Below are 26,634 nucleotides of genomic sequence, written 5' to 3' on the forward strand. Positions count from 1 at the left end.
GTGGTCGCAAATATTTGGAAACATCTCAGAAATTTGTGTTAAACCCATATGTAATATTATGATAAGGACATGTTTGCAATGTATTTGAAAGTTATGTTACGGTGAAATTTTTTCAAGAACTCCTTGTTTTGTGTGATAAAATAATTTTTCGAATTGTTTACGAAAAAACTAATACCACTTTTCACTTCACTTTTTGCAAAAGTAAAAAAAAAACTTTGTTTGAAAAAAATGTTTGAAGACTAAATCTTAAAATAAAACGTTTTGAATGTTTGCAACAACTTTTCGATACATTCCTTATCTTTTCCCACTTCACCTGCAAGAACTTCTCAGATTCAAAAGGTGCGAACAAAAATGCTCTGATTAAGTGCTCAATAATGGCCACGCCGTGCAACTCGTCGTCACACTTGCCAACCCATAAAAAGGGAGCAGCGCAGCATCGCATCGGAATGTCTCTTTCATAAACTTGTCACTCATCTAGACTAATTAATTATACCACCGCACCGGTGCACTTTGCAGTGTCGCATCGTGCACTTTGCAGCACCGTGTGACAGAATCAAAATAGGACCCAACCGGTTCACTTTTGACACGATTTGGGTCGTGAAAACATTTGCCGGTGAGGAATTTCTGTGGCGGTGCTCTGGTTGGACTCATTTTCAGGTGGCCAGGGTCGGAGCTTAGAAGGCGAGGTTTAATGATGTTATGTGTGTTCATCTTCTTCTTCTTGGCTTCTTGCTTCTCAGCTTAATGTTCAATGAGCCCTTCCACAGTTATCAAGATAGTTTTCTTTACTAAAGTTGTCATTTTCGCATTCGTATATCGTGTGGTAGGTACGATGATACTCTGCCCGGGTAAGTCAAAGAAATTTCCGCTTTGAAAATATCCAGGACCAACCGGCAATCGAACTCAGACACTTTCAGGTATGGCTTTGCTTTTTTGCCGTGACTAAGACTAAGGAAGGCCCCTAAGGGTATTCATACCCTTCATGTTGCTCACGTAATGTCTAACTAGCTTAATGAGCAGATCAAAGGTTGGTAAAACTTATCACAATTTCTTTTACTTTTACTTTTCCTTACGCCGCGTTTCTATGAGTATTATACCCGATGAATTCCAGGCAAACACTCTTTTAGCTTACTTATTGTCTAGCATTCTTACTACATGCCTCACTCGTTGTACTTTTCCAGCCTTAGCGCCTTTCTGGATACTGAGATCACCAATGAGTTACGCCAGCTTGTGATACATTCTTCTTACACTGTTTTCATGTACTCCGCCAAAGATGATCCTAGCACTGGTAGGTGTTCTTTCAGCATTTTCAACGCTATGCCCGTAGAAGCCTAGTGATCTTTCTAAGGTTTGGTATAAGATGGAAGATGAAGTTAACCAGACCTCAGTATCTTGTGGAGTCCTTGGTAAGGACGACCTCCTGCAATAATACGTCTTAATATCCCAGTGCAGTTGTTATCCTACGTAACCAATGATTCTAGCCCTAGGTATACGATCTCGTCCGTAACCTCGAATTCATAACCTTCAATACGAGCTCTGCCACGTTCAGTTTTTTCAGTCAACGAATACTTGTCTTCGATGTATTTACCAAGAATCCCATCATTTCTGCAACTCGTTACAGCCTGGTGTATTGTTCACAATCGCATTTAACATCCTTCCAATGACACTGATCGGCACGTGTTAAAACCCTCATATTTCATAACAGCTTCAGACGTAGTGTTGAATGGAAGATAAGAAGACTATCGCCTTGTCGAAGTATTTTGCGTGTTTTCCTAATGAGTTCGATAATGCAATCGATATTTTTACTCAATACAAAACACCATCTATCATAGCCATAACCAGTTTCCCGGGAAAACCGTTTTCATCAACTTCTAAAGAACTCCAAAGACGATCGTATCGGATGGGGCCTTGATATTAATGATGATGATGAGCATCTTGATATTGGCTACTTTTTTTGGAGAATCGGCTGAAATGTAAAGATTTGGTCTATTGTCGAATGTCCATCCGCAAAACCGACATGATAATTATCAAGAAATCTTCTTGCTAGCAACGGATTTATGTCCTTTTCTAGGGTCTCAGAATTCGCTCCAAAAACATCCAGGAAATATTTGTACATGACCTTATGTTACAATGAAAGATTCAGTATGCATTATGTTACAGGGAATTCAATAAATTGGAATACAACTATTTATCGTTGTGGAGGTGAGCTCCATTTGCATTGTGTGTATTGGTATTGCTGTCAGCTCTGGCCTGATATATAGGCTAAGCGACGCGCATGATGTCGACTTGCTGTCATTTGTGTTTGTTTACCGCACATGATGAAGGAGTTCCGCGACGTCGTATTAAAGTTGTTTGCGAGAGGTCAGCGACCCAGTGACATATTCCGACGGTTGAAATATCACAGGGTGAATGGGAATTTCATTTATACCACCATCCGTCGGTACCAGGAGACGAACTTAGCCAAGGACCGTGTGAGATCCCGGTGGCCGCGTTCGGCGAGAACGCTTGCATCCATCAAGGTTCGCCGACAAATGAACCACTTTATCGGGAAGACCGCTGCTGACCTGGATGTGTTGATCGAGACTACTCACACCATCATGACGAAGAACCTGGGATACAAGCCGTACAAGAAACGAAAGGTTTACGGAGTAACGGAGGCTACAATGAAAAAGAGGCTGGACAGAGCCATGCAGACATTTTTGCAGCACGCAGGTTCGTGTTTTCTGATGAGAAACCCTTTGTCTTGCAACAGCCGCACAATGTCCAAAATGATCGGCTGTGGAAGCCGATGTTCTCCAACAGCCCCCGTCCCTCATAAACATCCCGTGGTTCCAAAACGCCGTGTCGGTGACAGTTTGGGGGCCGTATTCAGGCGTGGGAAGCTGCCACGATTGATTATCGAGAAAAACGTGAAAACCAGCGCAGCGTATTATAAGACCGAGCTTCTAGAGAAGATTGTAGCTCGGTACTACGGGACCTCTACAAGAACCATCGTTACGTCTTTCAACAGGACGGTGCACCGGCCCATACGGCGAATATCGTCCAAGCGTCATCTCGAGAGAGTTTGACAGATTTGCTCGATATGACTGGCCTCCCAGCCCCAAGGATCTAAATCCCCTGGACCATAATGTAATGTCGTGCATGCTGATCAAGCGGAGTAAACATCAAGTGAGCACTATGGACCAATCTAAGAAGCTCATCTCTAAGATCTACTACGAGACACCAAAATCGGTTCCAAAACATCCCGGAAGTTCTTGTTAATAACCTCCTGTTACAAGAAATTAATCAGTATGCATTGTATTACACTCGAGGCAAAAAATCTCAAAGGTTGATGTGCCGCATAATATGTTTTGCAATTATCAGATTGATGTTCTTTTCCAGAGCCCCGGATTCGCCTCCAGAATATCCCGGAAGTACTTGTACATGACCCTATATTGCAAGAAATTTCTCTACATGCGTCAAGTTATACTCCCGGTGAAAAATCTTGAAGATTGATGTGTCGCACAATATAAATTGTGCTGTTCAAATGTTTGATCGCATTGGATGACCGAGGCACCGATTCCAGGGAATCCGGTACCGGCCAGATTGGTTTCAAATATGGAAAGAATTATAATATACTAATGATTTATGATTCAGTTACAAAACATTGTTGTTTTGTTTGCTCCGTGTGATCGGATAGACTAATGGAGCTGCCCATAAGTTCTGCTCTGCTATCTGGTTTACAACTGCCATATTTTTCATAGCATGGCTTTCGACTTCGATTAAATTCAGTATTCGGCACTCCACCCCGTTCACCGTATAGCGATGACTCCTGTCATATTGAGCTTCAGCTACCACACTTTCTTCGTGCTGCTATTTCTTTATGCGGTGGATTCGCTTTTCTTCGACTCTCGTTGCCCTGTACCGCTATCTGTTAGGACAGGTACTGGCCACAAACATACGGCTTCTGGCATCATTCTTCACGTCTGTCACTCTCCGGTACTCTTCATCAAACCGGTCCCAGAATGCTGTTCTTTTGCCGATTCGATAGGCCACCTAACTAGGGTTGCGCTACCTACATCGGTTACACAGCTTGAAACCTTGAAACCTACGTTTAAAACTACTTAAACGACCTAAAATCGCTTAAAACGGCTTAAAACTAATTAAAACTGCCTAATATAAATCAATCGAATTAAAACGGCCTAAATTCGCTTAAATTGTCTTGGAGATCGCAGCAAGCTGTGCACGCGGGCGGCTGCGTTTTGAATTTTCTGTCAAGTTAATTTCGGCTCCGGAAATTTTCGAATTGAATAATGTGAAAATTGAATTGCCTGATTTTAGTTGCAAATGTTTTTTTTTCTTCAGTGAAAAGTGTGATTCTGTTAAAATTCAATGATAAAGCATAGTTGCCATGGATAGGAGATCTGATGATGATGATCAGTGCTTTCTCAAAACAAATGTTAAAAAAGTGACAAAACCGATTGGATAGCTATTCATTTCAAAATAGTTTTCCATAAGCAATTGGAATTAGATTGGTAAAGAAACCAACATGACAGCTTTCAGTATGCAATCTACGAAATACTCCGTACAAACGACTGAGAATGGTACAAAAAGAGTAAAACCAGCTTAAAGTTGCTTCAAATCGCTTTAAATTCCTTAATACGGATATGAATAAAACTGCTTGATATCGCATAAAACGAATATATATATGGCTTGGAACGACTAAAAACGAATTACATACGGCTTAAAATCACTTAAAATTATAACTTGAAATGGCTTAAACCGACTTTAAACGGCTTGAAACGACTTATATGGCTTAAAATGGCTTAAATGACTAAAAACGGCAAAAAATAGATTAAAACGGCTTAAAACGACTTAAGACGGCTTAAAGTTGTATAAATTCGTTAAATATTGCTTAAAACGTATTTAAACGGCTTAATATGACTTAAAACGAGGTCATCGACTTAAAATGTCCTAAAACATCATAAAATGGTTTTGAACGGCCTGAAATCGCTCAAATGTCTTTTAATGGCTTAAAACTACTGAAAATGTTCTGCTAACTCAGTTATCGCTCTCTGTAATAATCATAATCCGCAGCACATCATTGGTATCCTATTTATAACCTTTTTCTACAACACTGATTACTCTGAGTACAGCTTGATCTTCTATATTATATCTCTCAACCTGGGGAATACTATTACTATCAAAAATTCGGTGATTCTTCCAGGGACGAAAAAACTCAATCTACCCTCGCCTACATTGATACTTTCTGGGTAGAATCCTCTTTGTTTTCACCTTGACAACACAATAAAAATTGGCAAAGCGCTTGCGCAAGATTGTCAGTTTCCTTTTAACCTGCTGCTACTCAACCGCTTTGTGATAATCGGAAACAAAAAATGATATTCATTCTAACCAGCTTGACTTTTTTTTACATTCCGCTTCGAGAAGTTGTAATTTTTACACGAGGCGCACTAAAGACACGTCAATATAATCGATTCCGTGCATCGTATCGTTCATTACCCGTATAGCAGCATATTTTTTAATTAATATAAACCTCATTAATAATCAATTTTCTAAAACTGACACTCTTCTGGTTCTGATAATCAAAAAAACCAACGACATACGAGCATCGTTGTTTGTTTTCTTCATCTATTTTTGTTTCTTCATTGGTACAATCATATTGGTAGTGGATCGGTTACTTTGACGATGGCATAAATGTCAGTGAATTGAGTATAGTGAGCATGATTTTTTTTCGTCTTTGGATTGTTCATGCCAGTAAAATTAAACACCTGCCCTCAATGGCAAATAAGCGAGAGAAATTAGTGTTATCATCGCTCTCTCACGCTCTCTCACGCTCTCTCGTTCGATGCTGCCGTTTATCAAGCATGTTACAACTTGCGAATCATGGACCGATTCAGATGGAATGTTTTTCGGCGCTTGATTCATGTTTCGAAATCAAATGAGAACAAAACTATTACATAATCTGTCATCGTTTTTGATGATTCGTGTAATAAAAGATATAACGAGATTGTTTTATATCAAACTCATTATATTGATTGAGACTTTTTTTAGTAATCGCTCAGTGAATCTCATTTTTTATAGTATTGATAAAAAGGTACCGTCAAACGGGGTAACTTGCAACAGGGGTGAAACTTGCAACACTTCAACATGTAAGCGAATTGTCGTTTCGTTCAGCATTGAGTTAAATTATTATAATTTATTCCGCCGTTTATTAACCTTAGGTATACAACAGAAGATTTTGGCGAGGGTTTGGGTATTGTTTCATTTTTAATTGGTTTGCTGGAGGTGAAAATCGTATTACACATTGGATTGTATGAAATTAATCCTGCAAAACGTTCCTCGTACCACACAAACGGTAGAAATATGTCAATCGAGGCATTTGCTATCAGTTACAGTACTTAGTAGTGTACAAATTCATAATAAAAAAGTTTTGATAATTTGATGCTTCAACACCATAAAAATCCAAAAAAGTTTTTGACTACCCTTGTGGGGTAACTTGCAACAGTAAATTTAATCTAAATTGTTTGATATTCCTGGCCGTAGATCATCGAAAACACATGAAAAGGCAAAATTAAACATATATTTGTTCAGGAACATTATATTTTTGTAGCTTAATCAATTAAATACACTTCAGGTACTAAAAAATAGGAAATTTACGTGAATATCCTCACTATTAGATTTTGTTTTGTTTTCTTCATGAAAATAATAAATAATTTTGAATATCTGTAGTAAAATGAACTTGCAGATCTGCTACTGGAAATTTTTTACATGAAATATGATGAAAGTTATGTCAAAACACCAACAGAAACCATTCTAAGACATGCATATCAATATGTGATACGTCGCTTTGATTTAAATATGTATATAATATAAGTTATGAGAAGAATATCCTGAAACAATGGTATTTGTAGAAAAGTTGCATTTAAGCGTTTGAATGGCTTTCCAATAACTGTCATGACTTATGATATGCTAGAATTTCCCCGTGTGGACACCCTATACAATGCCAATGGAGTTTTCAATCGATTTGGTTCAATATGCATAATTCATCAATAATAATTAGTTTTCTAAGAGTAGAGTAGCCTGTTTCTGATTATTCTCATGCTTTTTGTGCAGAAAATTATTGAATGATCATAATAACACGATATAGGTTAAGTTTTTGATAGTGTACTTTAGATAGCACTGTGTGTTGCATGTTACCCCACATCAGGGGTAGCATTAAAAATGTATATTTTTCGTCTCTCCTGAGCCCGGAAAACCAAATACTGATCAAATTAACACCGCGTGGTATTCTTCACGTGGCGATTAGGGTACTAGATGATTTTTGTCTCATCTGAATCCTCAAAATTGTTATCCTTATAGCTTTGAAGTTGAAAATTGTTGCAAGTTACCCCGTTTGACGGTATCTAAATATGTGAAAGTTATGATACCAGTTGAATAAACTTTGTGAGGTGGAAACGCAGGAAGAGGTTCATATGAATTAATTTCAAGACACTCAACTAGAATGTGTTCTCTCTGAAGCTTTCTCAATAAATTCTGACTGAATCTTTCCCAAAATTCTATAAGAGAAGTTTGCCAGAGAAGGGTATAGAAATTTCTATGAAGTTTTCCCTAGGAATGCCGTTGAAAACTCCTTTATTCTTTCATAAAACAATGTCTTTACTAAATACTGAATGTATTCAAAATGAAAACATGACTGTATATCTAGTATCTCCAAAGACTAACTTTCTCTTATTAAGTTGGTAAAAAAGCGTCAGTCTTTAAACTCGGAAGAATTTCCTGGAAGAAAGCATGGAAAACTTTCTTCAGATATATTTTAAATACAGTTTCGAATGAACTAATGGATTAATGACGATATACTTAAATGAAATCTCTTGGAAAACTCCTGGTAGTTTTGCTGGGGGGGGGGGGGGGGGGTACAGTGAAACCTCCATGAGTCGATATTGAAGGAACCATCGACACAAGGAAATATTGAATCTTTTGAAAAGCTGTTTCAAGGACCCATAATACTGCCCTTAACTGCACATTTGTTACATTCGAAATTTTTGACAATTTCGAGTTAATACCATGCAAAGTTATCAAATCAAAAACACTTTCGATCAACTCCCTGAAATTTATGAGATTGTTCTAGAACATACAAAAAAAAAACAAATTTTTTTGTCACATTGTGATTTGTAATCGCATAACATTTACATTGACATTCTACATAGACCTCATAATGCAGTAACAATGATATTTCTGTCAAATTTATATAATGTGTGATATGGGCTGTACACAATTTCAGCCTCAAATAAGTATTGTTGAGTTCAGGGTAATTTTTTAGAAATTTCAGTTACGTCCCATACTAACAAAAAGTACACACTTGGTATTCCATTTGCTCAATGCCTACTTTTGTCTGATGTACCAAATATGCGTATATGGGCACTATAGTAACCAGAGTTGGAAGAAGTCATGAGATTTACACTACAGTAGGCAAGCGCAACAAATCACAGTCAACGAAGACAGTGAAACTCACGCCTATCGATGCTGTAGGCAATATTCCTTGAAAGCAGCAAAGCACCCGTTGCTAAGGGCAACCCAAAACTACTGTAGAAAAATGTTCTATTTCCCGTCTTTTCAGCTTTCTATTACACTACTGGTTTATAAAATTCATGCATTCATGCAGATTCACGATTTTGAACTACCTACTGTAGTGAGAAGAGCAATGTGAGTTCCGAGAAATTCAAGCCTACTACCGCTACCTATTACGCTATTCCTAGCCCTGATAGTAACCATAATTGTTTTTTTAGTGTGGTCCCACGAGTCGATATCGAGTAATGGAACATCGACTCATGGATTCTTTGGATGAAATTGATGAACAATTATGAAAAAAAAATCGTAAAGCATACTCGCTTTATACATCTGGAGAACATGAAACATGGAAGGGCCGGCCCTGCTCACCGCTGGCATGATGAAGACGAACACACTTCAAAACTGTGTAAACAGAAACAGTAGGAGATCCATCGTATTTTAATTAATCACCTCATCGCGGATACTCACACCTCCTCCTCCCAATTCCACCGGAGGTAGCCATAATCCACGACAGTAAACCTTGACTTAGTTAGAACTCAGAAAATTCTCTTTTCATTTCTTCAAGAACGAGATTTACGACGGAAAAATCTTCTTGCTCGGGCCTTTGGGCTGTCACGTTTCACTCGTAATCGCACAAAAATAGATAAGTGAGGGATTTGCATGGTTTGTACTCGAGTTCGTACCGAGACCGGGACGAAGGATCAACCGCAGAAAAGACCGCCCGAGAGACCGGCGTTCTGTGGCCACATAACTCGGAAAGGGAGCGTACAATTCATTGTGTAACACACTTGAGCGGAGACATCGACCGTCATCGCGTATAGTGGACCGCGGCGCCGCCGTACTCCACTATGGGCGGTCTCTATGTAATTTGGCGGACAAAAACTATTTTTGCCGTTTAATGCTATATTTATAAGTTTTCTGATTCGAAATTGATATTATGTTTTCAAAAATCATGTTTTTGAGACAAGCTTTTGAAAATAATATATAGTGAAATAATAAGTGTTGTTAATAATGATGCATATTGGCCAATTTGGCCACTTTGTCGTCCATAGTGTTCCTACTCGACCGGAGGGGATTGGACGAGGATTGCGTTTTCTGTATGGATGGGACGATGCGGGGGACATACATTTATTCAAAGGTGCGCTATTATTAGATCGCGCAGAAATGCCGCTGGCCGTTTGTGTAGCAAAAGGGAAAATCAGAACGGCATTACCCAGTGAGTAAAGTATAAGTAAGTAATCTTTGCCGACCAGACCGATGACGACAACGACGACGGGTGATGAAGTGGCCTGACCCGTTTGTATGGGCGATGAATGAAATTGTTTCTGAAGCAACGAGATTGATTCTTGATTGGACGGGCGGGCGCTGTTTCGTAAACTCTCTGTGTCTTGAGGAATTTAGCTGACTCTGCAAGCATGTTTGAGCTTCTTTTGTGGATAAACGATTAAAATGAACAGTAGTAAATTAAAGTATAACAAACTAACACTTTGTAACTTTTGTATTTAATATATAGAGGTTCATTTTTTGTCTAAAACTCATCACTCCTTATTCTCTCTGGCGTTACAACCCAACAGGCTGACTAAAGACAAATTTTCTGAACATCAAATAAAAGCAGTCTCTAGCCGCCTATCGTGGCCAGTTGTTCCGAATCTGCGGGATTTAGGCAGGAGATTTTCAACTCCATTAGGATAATCAAGGTATCCTTCCAAATCGCAAAGAAAGGAGACTGTCGCGTTTTACCGGAAAATCTTAAAGATCGCGAACTTCTTCTCAAACATCTTGAAGAGAAGAAGCACATTTTTTTACCTATGATGCCAAAACAGAACGTTTGTTCAAAGTCGTCTTAAAAGGTCTCTCAAGTGACTATAAGTCACCTGAAGAGAACAAAAATGAAAAACAAAAAATGATTGACTTGGACTTTCCCCACTCCAAGTAATCATTATGAAAAAGAGAACCCAATCTGGCATTGTTCGGAAAGGGCTTTCTCACGAATATTACTTAGTTCACTTTAACAAAAAAGAACTAAATAATATTGAAGCTTTAGAAAAAAGCAAAACTTATGTTTGATATTTACGGAAATGTTGCTTGACGACTGGATGTTACAGCTATGAACGTGGTATTTTCGGCCGTTGCAGTCTTTGAGAGCAGCAAGAACAGTTTTGCTTCAATATCCGACGGTTTCGGTAATGTAAAAAAGGTAAAATACATTACCGAAACCGTCGGATATTGAAGCAAAACTGTTCTTGCTGCTCTCAAAGACTGCAATGGCCGAAAATACCACGTTCATAACTTATGTTTGATGTCCGTGTGATATGGGAACATTTCCAGAAACCTGGAGGAAATTACCAGAACCCCACCCAGTGCCGTCGGTGTCAAAAGTGGGGTCATGGAACAAAAAATTGTCGCATGGATGCTAAATGCATGATATGCGGAGGTTCTTCTCACGCCAAGGACGTCTGTCCAGTGAAGGAAGATACCGATAAGTTCATATGCGCCAATTGCAAGGGCAATCATAAGTCAATTTTTTGGTCTTGCCCTTCGCGCAATAGAGTCATTTAGGCTCGTGACAGGCAGATGAAAGATAATATCCGTTACGATAACGGTCGTTTCCGGAATTTGCCTGATAGAGCATCTAAAAATGTTCATTTTTCAGTTACCGATCGCTTGATCAAGAATCATACCCATCAGGAAGATCATAATCATGCTCATTCACAAACTAATTTTAATCCATCGGGTAGCCGTTCGAATCTTTTATTTTCGAATGTATCTGCCCGCGGAAAATCCTTTGCCGATATCGTAGCAGGTAATTTGAACTCTTTCCCTCTACATACCATGAGTATCCGTTCTAATTATTTCAAATCAAATCGTAAAAAAATCGGCCGCCACAGGAAACTTCTACTGCGCTTCTTCGTCTACCGAAAATTCTAATGGGAAATCATCAAATGTACCCACTTCAAGTGATATGTCTGTCTTCGATTTCAATTTTCTAACTGAACAATTCAATCAAATGATTGATGCAATGTTCAAAGCCACCACTATGACTGAAGCAGTCCAAGTTGGTGTAAAATTTACTTATCAAATTGTTATGGGATTACGTGTTTCTAATGGATCCAATAAATAAAAATTTAAATATTTTAAATGGAATGCTCGTTCCTTGAATGGTAAAAAGAACGAGCTGTTTAATTATCTTACAGCTAATAACGTGCATATAGCAGTTATTACCGAAACTTATTTAAAACCTGGATCCAAACTCAAAACAGATCCTAACTTTTTTGTTTATCGTAATGATCGACTTGATGGGGCATGTTCCATTGTTGAAGCCAGGAGCATTGCAATTCCAAAATGTGAATCCATGATTATAGACGATGATCTTAAACTCTTGATCCACCTTAAAAACGTGAGGAGAAGGCAATTTTAATGCACTCGCGATCCTGCTATGAAAATTATATGGCAGGATTTGCAGAAAGAAATCAAGAAACGTTTTGCACAATTAAGAAACAAAAATTTTGAAAATAAGATTTCGCAAAAATTTAGTACTATACCATTTATTTCCACTAGAACTCTAGTGGAATTAAATGGTATAGTACTTAATTCGGTTTTTTCATCTACTTATAGGTATTCTACTAAACAGCTCGAAGATTTATTATCAAGATTTCTCAATTGGACTCTGGCTCTAAGCCCTTTTGGAAATTATCTAAAATCTTTAAAAAAAACCTCAGCAGCCAATACCGGCATTGAAAGAGGAAAACAAATTATTACTAACTAATTGCAAAAAAGCTCAAAAACTTGCTATGCAGTTTAAAAGTGCGCACAATTTCAATTTAAGACTCACTAGTCCGAATGAAAATCAAGTAACTTAGGACTTCGAAAGCATTCTCACTCAAGAGAACGTTTTCGAAAATTCATTGGAGACTGAGAAGTGAGAACTATAATCAAAAAATTCAAAAAAAAAAAAAAATTGAAAGCCCTGGCGATCATGGAATTTTCTACATCCTCATCAAGAAACTTCCAGAAAGTAGCTTATCATTCCAAGTTGATACATTTTACAATTTTTTTAGTTGGCATATTTTCCTGACAAATGGAAAAATCCTAAGGTTGCAGACAAAAATCCGGCAGAATATTCAAGCTACCGTTCAGTCAGTTTGCTTTCTTCCATAAGTAAACTATTTGAAAAGGTCATTTTGAACATAATGATGGTCCCCATCAATTTTCGCCAATGAACTGTTCGGATTTCGCCATGGCCATTCGACCACTCACCGACTTTTACGTGTAACATATTTGATTCGTTCCAATTCTACTGGTCTTGCTTTTCCAGACATAAAAAAGCATTCAAAAATGTTTGGCATGAAGGCTTGATCGTATAATTAAAAAACTTTAATTTTGCAACATACATTGTTAGAATAATTCAAAATTATCTGTCAAATCGTACACTTCAGGTTAATGATCAGAACTCCAGGTCTGAAAGATTTCCTGTAAGAGCTGGTGTTCTCCAAGGCAGCATTTTGGGACCAATATTATACAATATTTTCACATCTGACTTACCTGAGTTACCTCAGGGATGTCAAAAAACCTTGTTTATGGATGAAACAGGCCTCTCCGCCAAAGGACGAAGTCTGCGTGTCATCTGTAGTCGATTGCAAAAAAGTTTGGATATTTTTTCTTCATACTTGCAAAAATGGAAGATTTCTCCTAATGCGTCCTTAACTCAACTAATAATATTCCCACTTAAACCAAAAGCTCTTTATTTGAAACCTTCAAGTAGACATGTTGTCACAATGAGAGGGGTTCCAATAAATTGGTCAGATGAAGTTAAGTATCTAGGGCTCATGCTAGATAAGAATTTAACTTTCAAAAATCACATTGAAAGCATTCAAGTCAAATGTAATAAATATGTAAAATGTCTTTATCCCGATATTAATAGAAAATCAAAACTTTGTCTTAAGAACAAGCTTTTGATATTCAAACAAATTTTCAGGCCAGTTATGTTGTATGCTGTACCAATATGGATTAGCTGTTGTAATACCAGGAAGAATGCTCTGCAGAGAATTCAAAATAAAATTTTGAAAAGCTTCCTCCCTGGCATAGTACCAATGAGTTACATAGAAAATCCAATGTTGAAACATTGGAACAAATGTCAAATAAAATAATTAATAATTCCAGGCAAAAATCGTTACAATCTTCTATTGCCACGATCAATGCGCTATATATTTAGGTTAAGTTAGGTTAGTTAAATGGAAAACGTGTTTATTTTTCTCTTATAAGCAGGTGAAATCAACTCACCTGTAAAAAATTTGAACTGCAACGGCAAATGAAATATAATATGTTGTTAACAAAATGTTAATTAAATCTTGAATTTGTTTTGCCAAATTAGGATGGTAGTGTTGTCTAACACAGAACACCTAGATATAAGAAATGAATGTTATGTTTGGGAGGATACAAATAAAGAATTAAAAAAAGGAATTTACATTATTTTTGGTTTGCAGAAATGGCATCTGGAGAGTGTTTTGGTCATCTTAAGTTACATACGGCACATAAGCTACATCAGCAGTTTATTATTGAGTGATGGATTCATTGCCAGTAAACTATTTTGAATTGTGACAGAAAAATAATTTCCACCGAAACGGCAAAGTACCGCTGTCAAATATGAGCTGATTTACAATCACCAAAGTTCACATCTGTTAAGCGCTGTAATAGTTGAAAAACCACGCGTCTCCATCTCATCTCTCATAGTCGGTATTCATACGTTCTCGGCATTTACAGCAAGCATTTTCCCGACACAAACAAATTGCAAATATTCCATTTTATCGTCGTCAGTGACACAGGTGCACCGAAGTAAAAACATTCTCCGTGCAATTTTACTTTGGAAACGGTTTCTGGCACACTGTTCGCGCATTGATTTCACTCCACCTAAACTGTTTATTGCACCGGAGATGGCGTATTTCCAGGTAATGTTCGCAAATAAAAACCGAATATTCTTCCACCAGTTGTTTTATTTCCTTTCAAACTGTTCACGCGTGTGTGTCCATCGAAGGGGACGACGATTCACATCATTTATCGTAATGTATGATGATTGCCGTGCGGCCGCACACATGGGTTCAACCACTGGGAAAATATTTTCACAGCTGTCGAACATCTTGTTTGGCCAAGGCTGCGCTAACGAACGGCACGATCGCTACCAGCTCCCACTTACTCTTTCCATCGGCACACAGTGTACTATTTTGGGTGAACATAGTCCATCTAAAGAAAAAAACGAGGCATCAAGTTTTCTCCGTTTCTTACCCATAAAACTTAGGCAAGTACCATCTTGATTCATATTACGGACAGCTTCAAATTCCGGACACTCTCCTTTGTATGGGAAACATTTCACTCGTAATGTTTCAATTTTTGCCGTTCAAATGTTCTCACTTTCAAGGCTCGTTTTATTAACCTTTTTCCATAAATATCTTTGCAAATTTATAATGCCCAACTACATTGTGTCCGTAATATGAATCAAAACGGTATACCATTTTGTCCGATTTCCCCTATACCTGTGAAGAAAAACTCATATATTTTGGGTATCATTACCGAAAAAAATCAAAAGAAAAAGTTCAAAATATATTGCTGACTATTGAAGGACGTTACAAATGATCATTTGGTGTTAACATTTATTAATCCCTCTACTAGTAGCTTCATTTTTTTCAAAACATATTCAAACCGCGATAAATTTTTCTTTTCTCCATATTTATGCACCATTTTTTTCACAATGGCTCAAAAATAACTCTAGTTTCAATATGACACTGACAGTATCTGCACACTATTGATGATTGGTCATCTGGTTTCTTTGGCCATTATTTTGTTTTTAGTCAATTTATCAATAAATAATTAAAAACAAATCATGGACTAGGTGTACCGGTTATGGACATAGTGGTTCCCTATTTCGTCATACGTGATTACTTTAATACCTTCTAATTTTGATTTTTTGTGTGTGTTGTGGTAGTTAGATTTAAGATATATCTTGATGTTAAAACATTCAAAAAGATTTAAAATGTGAAAGTTATTAAAATTCCACATATGTCCAAATAGGGTACCACTACGGCCATAACTGGTACACTTTCCCTATATAATGTCAATTGATTTGGAGCTTCTCTGAATAAATCATCCTTATCGGTTAAGCTGTCTCCAAGAAATCTGAAAATAACAATATAATGTTTTTTAATTGAAGTTTTAAGGATTGTTATATAGCCATAGTGCCACCCAATGTTCATTTCTCAAAACTGGTTGCATCAAATGACTTCATTTTTTCACAACAGACTTTTATAAAGGTATTCAAAGGTATTGTTAACAAAACCATATTATTGAAATTGTGTTGAAATTATCTGTGGTCTTAGATGTTGCTGTCAACACAGATTTTAAAAGTAGAATTTTTTTTTGAGAGCCTGTGAAAAAATGGTGCAAAAAAAAAACAACAAACTAAAGAGTTATTAAAGTTTGTTTTTTAAAAATAATGTTACTAATAGGAGGCAAACGTAGAGATCAAATGGTGTCTAAGATTAACTTCTATCACTTCAAAATTGAAAAATACCTGAATACACTAGCAAAAAGTAGTTGAAAGACATTTGTATTGAAATCAAATATAATTAAGTATACCATAGCATGAAATAAAATCGAATTATTATTTATGCAAAGAACTTGAAAATTGATGGACGAGTACCTACCAAATACTGTAAACACTAAGTACTGTCATATCTACCATACCATCTTCCATTGATTTACATTATCCCCCATGTTTCGAAATATATGATGTCGGACTACATCAACCGTAAAGTTCTAAAAATTTTGTTAAACTCTGCTTAGTCGATGTTTAGAAGACTGTGGAATAACTCAATGCCAATCTTGTTGCGTACGAAACTCTGCCAGAGTTCCATAATAGCCAGTACCCCTTATATATCATCAAGACTCATATGTTGATCTTTGTAAATCAAATTGTCATTGAATCATACACAAAACAAACAACAAAACAAGCGTGCTGACAACCTTTTATCCCAAGTTTTGCGGATGGGATTCAATTTCAAGACAAATTGCCATGACAAACAAAGAAGACAACATCGTTGCAATCTTTTAATCTCGTGAATTTTGTTTATTTTGAACACAAAACCATATTTGTTTTATGGTTTTTATTCAATAATGTGGCGATCATTGTCATATTCTGTTCAGGTTGTAATAAAATGTTGTTGCGGAACAGCATTGTTGCAACAAGAATAAAAAAAGACATTGTCTTTATTGCTGCCTATTGGTTGACAACTGATTCACTGGTTAACCTACAATCACAGAAGAGTTTAAAATGATCTTAAAAACTATCTGGAATGCGAGAAAAAATATTCTCATGCAGCCTTTCCATGAAAAACCGATCTAGTGCTTCACCGAATTCCGTGAAAATTTGCTATTTTGTTCCTTATCCGAAATAAGGATACACGTGTTTTTGAATTTTTTTGATTAGGGTGACCATTTTCAAAATAGGGTGACCAAAAAACGCGACTTTGCAAAATTTTTATTCAAAAAACCGATATTGATTTTTCTAGGACGAAATGAGATTATATTTTTTTCATTCCACAAAAAAGATTGGAAATCGGTTTAGCTGTTCAAAAGTTATCTAAAAACTAAAAACACACATCACTGAAAATTTGACAGGAAACGTAAAATTTTCTGAACTTTTATGAAAAAATGAGAACAGCAATAGCCCCTTTTATCCCGAGGCCTTCACAATACAAAAAAAAAAAAACGTTAAACGTTTTTTACATAAAAAAATAATTTTTTTTTTTTTATGTAAAAAAACATTATTTTTTTAATTTTATATTTTTCTTGAAAAGTCAAAATCTTTAGCTTTCATTTCGTCCAAGAAAATTTAGAATCGGTCAAGCGGTTCAAAAAATATGATTTTTTAATAAATACAAATTTTGCAAAGTCGCGATTTTTTTAGTCACCCTATATCGGAAATGCCCATCCTAATCAAAAAATTCAAAAACACGTGTATCCTTTTATCGGATAAGCAACAAAATATCAAATTTTCACGGAATTCGGTGAACCACTAGATCGGTTTTTCATGGAATGGCTGTATAATAAGAATATTGTACAACTCCAAACTAAGGTGCGACTTATTATTTGAAAGTTTTCAAACACAAAAATTCGTGCGCTCTTCTGAATTCAAATCACGCAATGAGCGAAACCTTAAATTTAGAGCCAAAAATATTAGGATTTAGCGGTGGCACAAACGACCTGAAGGTGAATTTTCAAGTTTAAAACTTTGTTATTTTCAAACCAATTTTCATGTTTTTAGCATCTTTCTATTCAAAATAAAATTTATAAAAAGTTTATGTTACATCAAATTTGACTAAAGTTAACACTTTTTTTTTATAAGGCACTTTGTGCTCGTGGCCACTACTGTGCCGGAATCAGTTGATCTGTAACTTCTTCTTTACCGATACAGATCTATTTTCAACTTATCTATATTTACATCTTACTTTCACTCTCTCCTACTCTTTTACTCTCACACCGAGCAGGTAGGGGAGAGCTATGCTGTAAGTGAGGCTAGCTGCCTGCGAAGAGGGTCAGTTTGTCTCAGTCACCATCTGATACTGACGGAGGATGGATGTGCTCCCCAAAGCACTCCTCCGTGGGGTGTCTTCTGGTGGCTGGACGGGTTTTTTGTGGAGGGGTTGGGAATCGAACCCATGACCTTCCGCTTATGAAGCGAAAGCGTAACCTCAAGGCTACAGACCCAGCTTTTTTTGAATCAAAGTAGTTTTCTTTTGATTTTTCTTTTTTTTTTATTAAAAAATCATCTAACAATCTTTGTTTCACCATAACTTTATGAATAGTCGAACAATTCCCAATCTTTTGACATATTTTGAAGCTCATTTTGTTATTTGGAAACTGTTTACTTTGTATAAAACTAGTTTGGAATCTGAAAACACGATTTTTGAAGGAAAAACTTTTACAAATATTGCCAATTTATTGTTAATAGTTAGCCGGATCATATTCTCTGCAGGGAAAGATTCCAGAATCCTTCGGCATACATTTCGGCAGAGAGGTTTTCGATAGCTACTAAGCTCATATATGGCGAAAATATGCGTCGTATTGAAGTGCTTCTTACTGCAACGTTTCAGACACATCGGCCGTGAAAAATCCCATGCCAAAGTGAATCATGGAAGTGCCCAAGTTGCTCTGCGCCCTACCTAAGCTGAAAAATATATGCGCTATTGAACTCGCACTTACAAAAAGATACTTTATTAACTTCAGTTAAATAGGAATAAATTAAATGTCCTGCCAATTTATTTAAACAATACAAAAAAAAAATGATTTTAAACATTGAAAAAATCATGTTTTGTAGTTCATGAGTAGTTTTGTTGAATAACTAAGTCAAACCCATTTTTTAATTAAAATTTAAAAGTTTAAAAGACTTAATCCGCTTCAAAGTAATGTTAAAAGATTTGAAATCGGTTGAGTATTCATAAAGCTACGGTCGAGGGAAAATTTTGAAAAATTTTAAGACATATTTGAAGTTTAACAAATTTATTATGAATTTGATTTTGAAGAGACAAAAAATAACAAAGTTATGACGACTTCACTCAAGACCATATTTTTGAAACTCAGAAGCACGCGTCGTTCCAAGAATTTGTAGCGTATTTACTGCAGAAATAGAAATAACTATATGAAACAACATAAAAAAAATTGCAAATGTGCACTAGAAGAAGAACGTGCAAACTTTCAAGAAAATTAATGTTAAGAAACGCTCTAAAAACTCCTTGGATGAATCTCCGAATGTTTTGAAGGATTCCAGAAGTTAAAATGATAACAAGAGAATCATTTTTTGGAAGTATGATTGAAGGAGTCCTGGAACGACACCTAAGAGCATATCTCACGAAAAATCTCGCTAGAATTGCAGGAGCATCTTTTGAACAATTCCTGGAGAAATGCTTGATCTATGCTCGTTTAATGGAGAATCCTTTGAACTTGGAGAAACTCTAGTGCATTAAAATTATTGATAGAATCTCCGGAGAAATTGCTACAGAAAACAATTAGAAAAATGCAATGTTAGGAATTCATACAAGAACTAATAGTTGAATTCTTAAAAGTTTCTTGCAATAGAATAAATTACCGGCGCTATTCTTAAAAATATGTGCAAGATAATTCATAAAGAAACCTGTACCAATATCTGGCAGAATTACTGGTGGAAATGGTTGGGCCACTTGTTCCATTTTTGAAAGAGATTCCTGAAAAATGTCATGTGATAAAACTTTGGAGGAATTCGAGGAAAAAATTCAAGACGAATACTTGAAGTGTTTCTTAGAAATATCACTGTTGAAGGTATTCCATTTTTTTGTAAATTGATATTGAAAAAAAGTAATTCGAAAGAAGATTATTGATTATTTTTTTAGTGAAACTTTCGCTGCTTTTCGGAAAATTATCTGCTCGTAGTTATTTCGCTGATAGTACTACTCACAAAATTTCTGGAGTTATTTGTTGAGGAATCTCCAGACAGATTCCGGGACTCTCGGAATATTTTTTACTTGGTGAAATTCTCCATTAAACGCCTAGAAGAATTCTTAGATCAAGAGAATTCCTTGAAAATATATTCTCGCATCAATTTTCGAAGAGTCCCTGGTAAACTCCTGGACCTATGCTTCGAGAATTTCTTGGATGAATCCCTGGAGAAAATTCTGATAAAATTCTTCGAAGAATGCTGAAGGGAATCTCTAAAGTCAATACTGACAAATCGCTATAGAAAGTCAGAAGAATTTCTGAAGAAACTGTCAGAAAGAACTTGATAAAGGTGTAGGGGGACCGGCTTGACGATCCTATCTCTTCGTTTTTGCCATATGACGAATTCCAACCAGTATGAGTCAAAGAACTTAGAAATAGTGCTCGATTATCTTCGATTTGAACTAACAGGTATAAATCGATCATATTGATTCAATTCTCAACTTTTGAGAATGGCCTGTGAGATTTTGCACTCAATTTATTTGAAAACTTCTTGCTCCGAAACTATGGATTTCTGAGAAAATGTTGAAATGGCGAGTTGATGTGAACCAATCGGGCTACAGGAAAAAAAACACTCGTTAAATACTTTATTTTTTATCACGAAAACTTTAAATATAACAAATAAATTTAAAATTACACTTGAACATTATTTTTATTTTTTTTATTTTCACTACAGAGCATTCTACATTTTGCACAACGTTTGTTTCGTTGCCGTGGTCAACAGTCACAGCACGAGCTTTAGAATGAACATCGATAAAAACCAAAAAGTGTCAATTGAGTGTCTTCTGACACGATGACATTTGCATAAATCATAAGTTTTGCATAGATTTCAGACATCGGATCATAAACAACATGAATAGTTTGATCTTGCCTGTTATGTCGAATGTGACACACATACTGTGACAGCAGAACAGAAACATACAAAACCGTAATGTTTCCTAGCGAAGTTATCATGGCCAGTGGCATTCAGTTGACATTTGTTTTGTTCGACATTCGTTTGATTGCTCGCGTTTCGTATGTTTAAGGGAAGTGCTGTCGAATATCAGTGAAAACGTGTCGACTATCGTGATTGCTTATAACACTGCTACAGAGTCTTAAAAAACTGGTGTTTGAGACAAGTTTTCTTGATTGAGAAATCTATATAAATAAAAATAGATGAAGGTTTGTACGTCACGAAATGACTTACGAACGGGACAACGGATTTGGATGATTCTTTCTCCGTTTTGTTCGTCAAGGGTTCCGACGTGTTTGTGTGTATAGAAATCTCAAGATATTCATCGGGAAAGTCGAAATAACGAGAGTGAACGGAACTGTAATTTTGTATGGGACGATCCATAGCGATTTTCAACAGCCTACTTGATGGCAAGATGAAGCTTGCCAGGACCACTAGTTTCTAATAAAAAGTTTATTCTAAGAACAACTATTGATCAATCTGCAATTTTTTTTGTTAAAATAATTACTTTTAGAAAATACAATGGAAATTTTAAAAGTTTTCATAACCTTAAACATTATCATGATAACTTTTCTAGAAGTAGCCATTTTCATGCTATTTGAAATTTAATGCACAAATTTACTAACTAAATTATAAAAAAGCCCATTTCGATTAGTTATTCGTGATTCTACATCAAGAAAAACAAGTCAGAAGGAAGAGATATTACCTATATTCTCGAAAACCTATTGTTCTTGAAGAAAAATCGTGAATAACCATTGAAAATGACCTATTTTATTGTTTCATTAATACATTTTTTGCATTAAACTAGAAATATCTTGAAAACGGCTACTTCTAAAGAAGTGAGCATGTTGATCCTTATGGGCTAGAAAAATTTCAAGATCATATATTTATTATCCAAACATATTGATTTTGACAAAACACAAAAATAAATGAAAATCGACTTAAAGTTGCTCTAGGATTTTTTATTAAAAATTTCGCCATCATAAAACTTTGTATCAAACATCTATTTTTGTGTACCATTTCGTATCAAACTTTGATCATGACTAGTATTCTGAATACTCGTCTTTTCACAGTGATTTTTCATGAAAACTATTCAACCTACTTCACAGAATGATCAATCATTCAATTATATAAGTCTTCAATGTATAAGAGTTGTTAAAAAATCAATTCTTATCTGTAAAATCGCCACTATTTGTAAGATGAATCAAGTATGGAATTCAAGACAAACTTAATTTTAAATGACGACGATTAAAAAATATATTTTAGTGTATATATTGTCTTCTTATAGCTCAACCGACTACAGCTTCCGAATAGAACATTTTTCTCCAAAAAGTTTTTTTTTACTAAGGAGCCATAATCACGACTTCTTCTAAATTTTCAATTACCAAAAGTTGTAAGATTTTTTTTAGGATGAATTGAGGCCAGAGCCCAAGATTCGAAACATCTGGGCAGTTCGAATAAACACGGTAACAAACTTGTTTATTGATGATACATAGTGAATTGTAAACCAAATGAAACACTTCTAGGGCTAGTTTTTTTTTTGGGACGCATTTTCAGAAATTTTCCATATTCCAGAAGAAAACAGAAACACTTTTTGCTGACGGAGCCTGCTGCATTCAAGTGTTTATGATGTTGAGGAGATAATGTACAAAATTAGACACTATTTGAGCTCTTTAAGAACCTGTGAAATTTCCAAAGGATTTTTTTTTTGTGTTTTTCATTAAAGCCAGCAATTTATTTATGGTCTTCCTTTTTGTTTTTACGATAAAGTATATAATATATATGAGTTTTTCACAGAAATAGGGAAAGTTGGTCAAAATGGAACACTTACCGCTGTTTACTAAAAAAGGGTGGGCACGTTCTCGTAGTTTTTGCACAAAAACGCGTATTTTTCTTAAAGCGTTCGATCGCGGCTAAATTGCGTCCATTTTCTCTCCTAAAATAGTACACTGTGCATCACGATGGACTTCTACCCGATGATGGATTTACTGACGATCGAGTATTCTACTGGATTATCGTTCGCTCCCGGCAGCATCCGAAAACGGATGGGCGTTTGGAATGTTTCAACAATTTACTATTTGACTATATCCATTTCACTGGAATATTGCGTAACCGAGGGGTGCACTTCGAGCATCATCAGGGAAATTTATGACTTTTTCCATTTAATTGGTCGTTTGAGTCCACAAATACACACACTTGAGGCATATTTCATTTCACCGCCGACAATCATCATAACAGTTCATATTGTTTCCTCAGATGGAGACGCATGGTAGTTTTCAGCACGTGCGAAGTCATCCCACCCGAAAACCAAATCAATCAACTCCCCCTCCAAACACTAATCACCAATAAATTCAGCCGTCTTCAACACCTACCTAGTTTAAACACGAACCCTGCGAGCGGGGGAAAACTATCGATCCTCAGCGGAAAAACTGCGCGCGGCAAAATGGCAAAAGTTCAACAGACTCTGGCTTTGGTTCTGACTCTGCACTATACTTGAACTGCTTCTCTTCCTTTTGCCACCTGTGGATCGAGTTTTCTCTGTCCCAAACGATCAACCGAGTGTTTCGAGCACTACTGACTGTGAAAATTCGCTGCCGAGACGATTTTATGAATCAAGTGGTTTTCCCACCGCTGGCTGTTTTTCGGCGCCCGGTCTCGAACCAATACCAATAGCAAACGGGTGACTTTCCCGAGTTTGGCGAGATGCGCGTTTTCCCACATTCGCACTTTGCAGAGTAGGTACACGGTGTGTTTGAAACCGTTATTTTCATTGATTAAATCATGAGCATAGATTATCTTCGTTTGAAAAATCAATTGGTTTGGTTGTGTAGGTTGCTTGGTCACGTCAGGAGTTAACCATCAATGTTAACTTCCTTTTCTCGATCCTCTAGATAGCCGCATAGTGTCGTTAGCGATTGTTTCAATTGGCTATGGAATACTACGGACTGCCTGTTCCGGTGGTAAAAGTCCACCTCACAACTTCTGTATTGCTAGCCTCGCTAGGAAAATCTTCCTAAAAAAAGCTTAATGTCGTCAAAAATGCTGCTCACTACGACATTTCTACGGTGTCTCTGCGACTACTCGTTTTGCCCAATTGGCGGTTGAAGATCTCGCCGGGGCTTTGGACAGCTCTCTGTGCGACGACGCATACTTCCCTTGGGCTGGCCTCGCGTCAGAGCCCTGTTCTTTTGGTCGCTCATGTGCACTTCATTGATCTACGTCGACTCGTTCTCCGCTGCTGCTGTTCGAGCTCTCCTGGTTGACCAGTTGGATGTCGAGGTCGGTCCAGTAATTTCGGTTAGAGGATGACTTCCGGTTCTCTGGCGCTCCGACGACTCAAGCCAGTGATACGCTACGTACTACTCAGAGTAGTCCCTGGTGGTGAATCTATCCTACTCCAACGAAGATTTCCCCGGCGTCGGAAGATCTCCCGAACCGATGCTATCCGGGCAGATGCCGATGTCGGTCTTGCGATTCCGGTGGTGGGAAGCTTCCGGTTCACAGGCACCCCGACGATCATTTGCCGGTGCAACAACGCGATCTACTCAACTAGTCCCCGGCGGTGGACTTAGCCTACTCCGAAGGTGGCTGATAAGAAGGAGTGCTGAAGAGCACATCACACACATCGTGCAGTGGAGATGACATAGGTAAGAATTGTAGATGTAACCAAAATAGATTGTAAATAGTATTCCCAGACATGGAATAAAAGAAAGGTGCTGACGTAGTACCAATATGAGCCCAGGAACGTGTTCTTACTGCATGTGTAGGTCTGGAGGAGGATTGGCCGCACAAGTCGCGTGGCGCAGCACGGGATCCTCAGGAAGGATGGATTGGTCGCAACGGATGACGAGATGTATCGGGAACGTAGGCGATAGAGGACACTGGATGACAGCTGGTGGGTTAAAGAAACTCATGTGACAGGCTTAAAATCAGACGGAGCTCGGATGGAGAAGTCCGGAATTAGGAGGAGTTTCGATACAGGAGGAGACGATCGGAAGTCGAAGTTGCGACCCTAAGGAGGAGTGTTGGAATAGATGTAGTGTTGCATCTCAGGTAGAAGAATCGTCGGTTGAGAAGCGTCGTCGTAGGTAAAAGTGTGGAAGATTCGTTGAGAGAAGTGTGTTTGTGTATGGATATGAATTGTAAATATATAACTGGTTTGAATAAAGGCAGTTGCCGCTGCTGATTTAGGTATCAGTAAGTAGCTGTCTAGTTGATGCAAACAACTTCTGCATTGTCTTCCATTAATGATTTACAATCGGTTGTGGACGGGCTCGCCTCGCTAGGAACTGCATGGTCTTAGCGGACTTGCTTTCCAACAACATTGATAGCTGAATAACAGTTTATTCAGCTGAACCGCTGCATAAACAAGGTTTTAAATAGGGTAGCTCAGATATTTTTTAACATAAAAGAACAGCAACGATCAATCTTTGCAGACCCATGCAAAATGCTAGAGCTCAAATGGCGTTTGTTTAAGAGGAACTTATGTCTTGGTAACCAGTTTTTGCTACTTTCAGTAAACATGAAAAGGCAAACTCGCGTGCTATGTCTTGTACATGCGTGCTTGTTATAGTGCAATTGTTGCTACACTTATTTCTAGCAAACTAACAGAGATGTATGTGCTCCAGTAAATACGTAAGGCCTTCACTGATTGTGGGCAGTGATGCTAATACATGCCTGCATAGTTAAATATACAGCCAGTAACGCCAAACCTCAATAGGATCCGTCATCATGGATTTCTTCTTTGCGTGAATGTTGCTTTGACAATACATGCACGAAACTGATAGTACGTATACTCAGTTTTTTAATAACTTTTTCTACCTTGATTCTCATCCATTTTCATCCAAATGCGCCACAAAAACATACACAAATTGCAAAAAAAATATTTTTTTTTCTTATAAGACAATCATGGAGGCATCACACCAATAATATGACATTCGTTTGCAATTTTCGTCGTTAGAGGCACTCCCTCTTTCTCTCGCAACAGACACACCGATCTGAAGAACATCAACCTTGTCATTCACCACACTATCAACTAAGTCGCTCCGGCGGCTGCTTCGCCCTTCAGTGGAATATCCGTGATCTACGGGCCAACAACAGCGAACTAAAACTGATCATCTCTGACTTCGAACCGTGCTTTGTAGCTTTGAAGAAGATCAAGGTGAACCAGGTTGTTGTTCCATCAGACTTCGTTGGCAGAAACTACACGTTGCTGCTACAGTCGAGGAACGCCAACTAATGGCAACACGATCTTGACATCGGGGAAGGCATACCGTTCAAACGCATCCAAGTCGATACCTCTCTGCATCTCGTTGCTGCTTGCCTTGACGCACCGATCCAGGGCCTAGGCAACTGTATATATTTCGCCGAGCTAATCTCAGTATCAGACCGCATTGGGTGAACTACTCGAACAACTAGAAGGCCCGATTCTGCTCATTGGAGATTTGAACGCTCACCACATCGCATGGGGATCGCACCAATCAAGCGCGCTTGGGCGATTCATAGCCGAAACAACCCTGTCGAAGCAACTGGTGATCTTGAATGACGGTTCAGCGACTCGCATCGACACGGTCTCGGGTAAAACTTCGGCGATCGAT

General features: G+C 37.3%; 1 protein-coding gene across 1 annotated transcript in view; it reads right to left on the reverse strand.

The window, feature by feature from the left end:
• The window catches only part of LOC5564472, a 47,920-nt gene extending 24,286 nt beyond the window's left edge, over positions 1 to 23,634 (reverse strand). Inside the window, exon 1 of the mRNA XM_021842115.1 lies at positions 23,410 to 23,634. The gene's annotated coding sequence lies outside the window, so the exon portion shown is untranslated. The remainder of the gene's footprint in view (positions 1 to 23,409) is intronic.
• Between the last annotated feature and the right edge of the window lie 3,000 nt (positions 23,635 to 26,634).

This window comes from Aedes aegypti, chromosome 2 (assembly GCF_002204515.2).
Source record: "Aedes aegypti strain LVP_AGWG chromosome 2, AaegL5.0 Primary Assembly, whole genome shotgun sequence".
NCBI lineage: Eukaryota > Metazoa > Arthropoda > Insecta > Diptera > Culicidae > Aedes > Aedes aegypti.